This window comes from Nannospalax galili, unplaced genomic scaffold, assembly GCF_000622305.1.
Source record: "Nannospalax galili isolate Female #2095 unplaced genomic scaffold, S.galili_v1.0 scaffold1081, whole genome shotgun sequence".
Taxonomy (NCBI): Eukaryota; Metazoa; Chordata; class Mammalia; order Rodentia; family Spalacidae; genus Nannospalax; species Nannospalax galili.
The window spans coordinates 344,652-352,105 of NW_008345251.1; the positions used below are offsets into that span (position 1 = coordinate 344,652).

Consider the following 7,454-nt stretch of genomic DNA (forward strand, 5'->3'; position numbering starts at 1 on the left):
GGTTTAAAATGTTAGGATCCAGTTAGGGAAGCAGCCGCCTCAGGATCACGTGGCCTGAGCACAGTGTGTTTGGTGCCCAATAGAACATGTGATCGAAATTTTGAGCCCCTCTGCCTAAGAAAAAGTTTATGGGAAAAAAATGGCTTTTGAAATCTTTTTCCTGTTTGTCCATGGGGCAAGCCATCTTAAATTTTTTAAGTGCCATTTGCTTGGTATATTTTTTTCCATCCTTTCACTTTGAATTTGTTATGAGGCAGGCTGATTTAAATTCTTTGACTGTTTCAGTACTCACACAGTTGGTTTGGCCTGAGCCCGAGTGCCCCGAGGCAAGACAACAAAACGGATAAGGAAGCTTACCTGCTCTCTTACAGCTGAATTCAATGTGTGTGAAAATCCCTGCACGATAGAACTTTGGGGATTCACTGTTTCTAGGGGTGTTGTCCAACATAGAAAAGGAAAGGGAGTGAAACACCAAGTCCTAGTGGAACATTCCTGAGACCTAAAGATCATGGGGAAATCCTAACTAGTCCAGAGCACAACCCTGACTGCAAATTTCAGAGAATTGGTGATCGCTCTAAGAGCATTTAGCTGGTCATTGGGTAACCGGGTTTTGCATTAGAGAGATGGATAGGAGGTCTTTTTCCACATCTGGGTGGGCAGTCAGAGGACTAGGAGCCTTCTGCTAACATTAGAGAGTGGCCCTGCTCAGAAAGCCTCCATTGTTCTTCATCTTTAAAGGTCCCATGCGAAGACTCAGACCTCAAAAGTAAAAGGAGGAAAAGGGGGGCTGCCGATCCTCAGAGTGGGATGGCCAAGGCAAAGATGCTGCTACCCTCTTGGAGAGGGTGCACTCACAAACTTCGCACGTTCCAGGATCCCCACGTTCAGGCACCAGATGTGGGTCTCTCTTCCCTCATGGGTCATTGGCCACCGATCTGCTAGGACAAAGGGAGCAGAAGTGATGAACAGGGTCAGGACGGCCAGTGAGCACCATGGAAAAGAACTTGTGGGAGTCAGCTTCAGTGAAACAGCTCATTTATTCAGTGGGGGTCAGGGAAAAATATAGGGTGGAGGTGGCAGCCAAAGGTTCACCTGATAGGTGTTCACGGTATGCTTCATTTGAATGTGGCAGGAGGACCCTATCATCTGGCTATAGTGCAATGCCTAATTATCCAGAAAAATCCTGAGGGCAGTTTTTGCAGGTGACTGTGTCAAAGGTGATGTTCCAAAAAAGGCCAGGCATCTGTGCTTGGAGACACTTTCCAAGAGAGCAGGGGGCCCCTGCTAAGAAAGGAGTCCTCCATTTAGCACTGAGCTCCATTGTGACCTTAACAGCAGGGTTCCCCAACACAAAATAAAAGATAATGCTGCTGTGAACATTTATGTACATGTTTCTCCATGGATGTGTTTTCAGTTTTTTGGGATGTGAATCCAAATGTGGAATTGTTGGGTCATATGGGGAGCTCAGCATTTAACTTTCAGAGAACGCAGGGGATTGTTCTGCAAAGAGGCTACATAATTTTACTATCTACTATTCTGATCAACACTGTATGATTTCAAGTTTTACCACATCATCAAAAGTATTATTTTCCTTTTCAGAAAAAATTTATAACCCTCCTTGTGTATGTGATGTAGCATTTCATGACGATTTGGATTTGCCTTTTCCTAATGACTACTGTTGGTTATGGAACATATTTCAATGCTTGCTGCCTTTTTTTTTCCTTTTTCCTTTAGGAATACCTCTTCAAAGACTGTTTATTGTGAAATTCACTTTATGGTAAGTTCACATCACCCTTTATATATTCAGGATACTAGAATCTTACCAAATACATATGTGTGAAGGTTTATTCTGTGGATTTTTAAAATGTGGTTTCTTTTTATTCTTGAAGATTCTTCATCCTGAGAAGTCTGACTCCTCTGTCATAGGCTTGTCACTGCCAAGTGATCCAAAGGTTGTAAGGAAATGCTCTTCCATCTCTTCTCAGCTTTTAGTTTGCATTCCTGTCTTTGATTCATTCTGGGTGACTTTTGCATGGAGGCCAAGGTGGGTGTCTAGGTTTATTCTGATACTATCCACTTGTTCTAGTAGCATTTATTCAAAGATTATATATTCTGCATTGAATTGTCTTTAGACTATTAATTGAAAGTCAACTCGCATTAAAGATATGGATTTACTTCAGGACACTTATTTCTAGTCCCTTGATTTCTAAGCATGATTTTATATCAGTACTGTCTTGATTATGAAAGCATTATAGACATTTTGAAAATTGAAATATGAATCCTCTTTGTTCTTCTTCATTGAGATTGCTTCTTAGGTTCCTTGTAAGTAATTCCATATTTATTTAAGGACCAGCTTACCAATATCTGCCTAAAATGCCTGCCAAAGTTTTTCTGATTTTTTTTGTAAGAACATATATAGCCTAAAAATTATCCCTTTATTTTAAATGTAAAGTCTAGTACAGTTGCAGATATTTACGTTGTTATAGAACAGATTTCCTGAACTTCACCATGCAACTCTGAGGTTCTTTGTTAATTGACTTGCCTGCTTCCCATCTCGCTGATTCCTGATAATCAGCTTTTCAGTCTGTTTTTATGAACATGAACACTTTCCATGCAGGGCTGGCTGTTTTAGATGGATTCATAGCAGTGCGAATTTAACATCTATAGATCTGGAGCCACATGATATTTGAACTGTCTTTGGTCTCACCCATGATATTTGTCACTGTGTACATGGGTGAGACCATAGATAGTTCACATGAAGTCAGCTTTACAATCAGGTCTTACAAGGTGCCACAGTAGTCTGTGGATGGTGTTTTGGAGGAGCTCAAACCCCATTTTCCTTCATGCAGGGGTGCTGGTTTTCATTGTCATCATGGGCTGTTCATTTACACAGATTTCATGGAGCTGGGAACAGGGCAACATAAAATGCCTCAAAGCTTTCTGTTTTTAGTGAGATTCAGGTGTGTGTCTTACATAAATGTTCCTCTGGTTCTTGTTGGTTCCGGTGCTCTGACAGTTAATTTGGGGCATTTTTTTTTATTGTTTTGCAAACTTTTTGAGATTTTCATCTATCATTTTAGCCTGTAAGTCTCTGTAAAAATATATTTTGTTAGTAAATATGTTCACTACCCATAGCATAGGACTCAATAAGGAAAAGCTCAAAGAGGAACCTAGGGCTTTGTATGTGGTCCAAACTACCCAAACACTGGTCATTAGGAATCACATCTAACAGAAATCAATCTGTTTGTTAGTGTCAGCCTGTACGCATTCTGTAGCCTTCTTTCTATCTACATCTGGGGTAGAGTCCTTGCATCTTGCAGAATTCCAGTACCAGCGTGCATCTGTATGGGCCAGACACACACAACATCTGGAATGACCCAGTGTGAGGTGAGTCCACTAATGAAGATCACTGAGTTTTGTGGGCAATGTTGTGTGTGTTCTTTATAAATTTAGTCACTAGTAAGCAGGAATTTCTAGGAATAAGAACTGTATCATATAATCCATTATGGGTATATTTTGAGTCTTCCATTTTTTATATAACATCATACTGTCTGGTAACTTATTTGAAATATTCTTTAAAATATAAAAACAGATAACTTCATAAACACTAAATTTAGCAACATGCTTAATTTATAAAACATTGTCCAAGATATCTGCTTGTTTTGACAATGGAAGTAAAAATGGAAGTCATTATATTATGATTTATTTAAACATGCTAGAGAGGATACACAAATATGTTTTTAGACAGTGTTATTTTCATATAATAAATTCAGATATGCCAAGTATTTAGAATTAGTAAAATAGTACTATGAATGATTCTGGTCTGAGGTATTTTACAAATACCACTGCTACAGTGTAAGAACAAAATGCGAATTTCTGAAAGCATCTTGTATTTTTCTTTTCAATATTTTTGATTTGTTAATGCAGCTTTAAAGAACTGAAAGCATCCAATTTAATCTTGATCAATTGTTGCATTCCAAATATTGAGAACTTGGAAGCTTCTCTTTGGAAGGAAACAATGGTACATCCCATTTCCCATCCTCTTCAACTTCAGCTATTGCTTGATCAAAACATTTGCAAACTTCTCTAAGATTAAGGCTGACTTTTACAATGTCTGGATGGCTTTCAAGTGCATCTGATACAATGCTGGATAGCTGGAAAACAGTGACTTTTATAAACAGTACAAAGTCATTTCTCAATTCTTTATATCATCTAACTTTTCCCATTATAGATTTGTGGTATTTTGTTATTCACCTCGAGGTCAACCCAGGACAAGAAGTTTCCAGACTGCATTGGCCTAGGAATTGAGAATCTGAGGAGCAATATGACATTTTCACCACTGCATGCAAAGAAAACACAGTGCTCAACTTGGGCTGCTCTTCCAGACTTTCTCTTCTGAACCTCAACATTTTCTGGCTTTCAAATTTATAGTTTAGAACTCCCAGCCAATGAGGAGCATATTATTTTGAAAGGAGAAAAGTTGCTTCAAGTTGTAGGAAAAAAAGAGTAATTAGAGTGGACTGAATTGCATGAAAATTTATTTTTTTCCTCATCTCAGAGGCTTACCAACTAATTGACTAGAAAATATAGCTATTGGCTTTTATTTCTTTGATACAGGGTCTTGTAGCCCCAACTGGTCTGGAATTCACAATGTAGATCAGACTGCAATCTCACAGAGATCTTCCTGTCTCGCCTCCCAAGTGCTGAGGTTAAAGGCATGTGCCACAACACCTGGTGTGAAAGCATGGCTATTTCATGCAGTGCCTTCAGCCATGAAACCTGTGTAATAATGAAGAAGAGTAAGATTTGTGACAAGTGGGACCTCATTAAAATAAAAGGCTTCTGTACAGCAAAGGAAACAACCAATGGAGTGAAGAGGAAGCCCAGAGTGGGAAAAAATCATCAACAGCTATACATCTGACAGAGGATTACTATCCAGAATATACAAAGAACTCAAAACAACAAAGAACCAAGAAAACAAATGACCCAATTAAAAGATGAACTATGGATCTGAACACAGTTCTCGAAAGAAGAAAAAAATGGTTAAGAAACACATTAAAAGTGATCAATATCCTTAGCAATTAGGGAAATGCAAATCACAACCACTTTAGGATTCCACAGTACCCAGGTGAGAATGACTAAGATCAAGAAAACAAATAACACGAAATGCTGGTGATGAGGTGGAGAAGGGGGACCACTGCTGGTGTGATTGCGAACTGGTACAACTACGACGGACAGCGGTGTGGAGAACTCTTAAAAAACTAAAAACGAATCCACCATACGATCCACTTCTACCACTCCTTCACCTATACCTAAAGGACTCAGCATCCTACTGCAGAGATACTTGCTTAGTCATGTTTATCGCTGCTCTTTCATGATAGCTAAGAAATGGAAACAACCTAAATTTCCCTCAAATGAAAAATGGATGTCAAAAATGTGATACATTTACGGAATGCAGCTCTACTCGACAGTAAAAAAAAGATGAAATCATGAAATTACAGGTAAACGGATGGAGCTAGAAACTATTTTACTAAGTGAAGTAACAGACTCAGATGAAGAAATGATATATGTTCTCTGTCATTTATGGATCTTAGCACCAAATCCATATATGTGACTATATAACCAGATGTAACTGCAGGAGCTGGAAAAATGGAGTGGAAAGAACGGTGGAGGTGAAGGGAAAGAAGGAGCCCGAGAGATAGGTATAGTAGGAGACAGGTGTTACCAAGGGAGAAGTGGGGATATTTAACTGGGAAGGGAGGAGGGAGGTTTATACAAGGAACCATAGAGATAAAAGGGAAGAAGGTGCTTGAGAGAGGGAGGGTAATAGGAGGCAGGTATTATCAAGGAGGAAATAGGGGAAATGGGAGCTCTTTAACTGGGGGGGAGAAGGGATGGTTAGACAGGGTGGAGAGATAAATATTAATAGATGGTGTGAAAAACCAGAGGGAAACATATTAGTTCAAAAGTACACTGAAAACTACAAATACAATATCTGTGTATGAGTTCATATGTGTAAGTGAAGGCTATATAGCAAGAAGCACAGTAGCAGACAGTATCAGACCTCCCTTTGAATTATTGGTTAAGGTAGTCCAAGAGACTCCCAAAATAACGCAGACTATTGCTACAGCTTTTGATTGCCTCCCAGAACTTGAAAGGAAGATCCTATTTCTGAAGACAGGACATACTTCAGGCATAGGACTTGGAGTGATAGAGCTGGGACTGACCTGGAAGCCTCCTTCCTGAAAACCAGCTTTCATAATTTCAGGGAATACTATGAAAGTTGCTAAGGGAGGAAATTAATCAATGGTTCAACCCCAGCTTTAAAACCTAATAACCACAATGACCAGCACAACAAACTATCTCTATTGGTGCAGTAGGCATTTTTATTATCGGAGTAATCAACAACTAATTGGTTGTATTGTACTAAATGCACAAAAATTCAATAAAATACATATTGAAAAAAAAGGAATAAGATTTTGTCTCTGAATACCAGTTTAAATAGATTGTCTATGGAGAAGCATCCTAAGATGGAGCCCCTCATAGTAGAAAATCCACAATTTTCTCACAAATTCAGAATAGTCCTTTATAAATGGTCAACTGACATTCCTATCATTTTAATTGTAAATATATTACATAAATGTGCTGGTAAGTTAGCTTCATCTGACAAAAGGAGCGAGGAAACATCATCTGTGACTCTTGGTGTTACAAAACACCCTTTCATAGCTGCTTTAGGTGTCCCATGCAGAGACGTGAAGAAGTGCACCTGCTGCTGGAGTCAAGGTGAGGGAGCCTTGGGACTGTGGTCCGTCTATCTCCACTGTCGTTTTTCAAAGCCAAATCCTTGTATAATCTTTCTGTTCTATGGTGGTCTGAGAACACTTGGAGTTCCCTTGAACCTGCCAACTTAAAGCTAGATTCTGTTGTCCTTCTACCCCTCTTCCATGGAGGCCTGGACACCATTGGATAGGCTCTGGTCCTCCAGGTTACAGTAGGCCACCCATAATGGTGAAAGAAAACAATTTGTGACTGTGTGTCTGAGTAAATAATGTTTAATTTATTCTTACTTAATGAATCGTCCTCAATATAAGCTAATAAATTTTTTACAAATAATAATAAAATGCGTTTTACATGGGAGGTCAACCTGTGAATTAGGTGACCTAGAATTACCGAGTAGCACTGTAGACTCCCACCTGAAGACTGTGCACTCTGTTGTTTGTTCATCAGCGGTTTCTTAAGTGTTCCTTCTGTATTTCAAAACCTGCTTCCAAATTGCTCACAGATTGTGAAGGCGCTAATTGGTAATGTTTCTGTGCTGCCTCAGTGATTCCCACATTCTCTGGCAGTTGTTGGTTTAGTTAAAATGTGAAAACTACTAAAGGTACTGTTTTTAACAAATGCAATTTAGACAATGTTTTGTTTGTTAATTTGAGAAGCTATCCTAGGCTCATAAC

At 39.0% G+C, this 7,454-nt stretch overlaps 1 long non-coding RNA gene across 1 annotated transcript in view; it reads left to right on the top strand.

Moving 5' to 3' along the window:
- Positions 1-1,926, top strand: part of LOC115071766 — a 3,784-nt gene extending 1,858 nt beyond the window's left edge. The window contains exons 2-3 of the long non-coding RNA XR_003850844.1: positions 1,735-1,777; positions 1,890-1,926. This is a non-coding gene — a long non-coding RNA (uncharacterized LOC115071766). The remainder of the gene's footprint in view (positions 1-1,734; positions 1,778-1,889) is intronic.
- Positions 1,927-7,454: the final 5,528 nt, after the last annotated feature.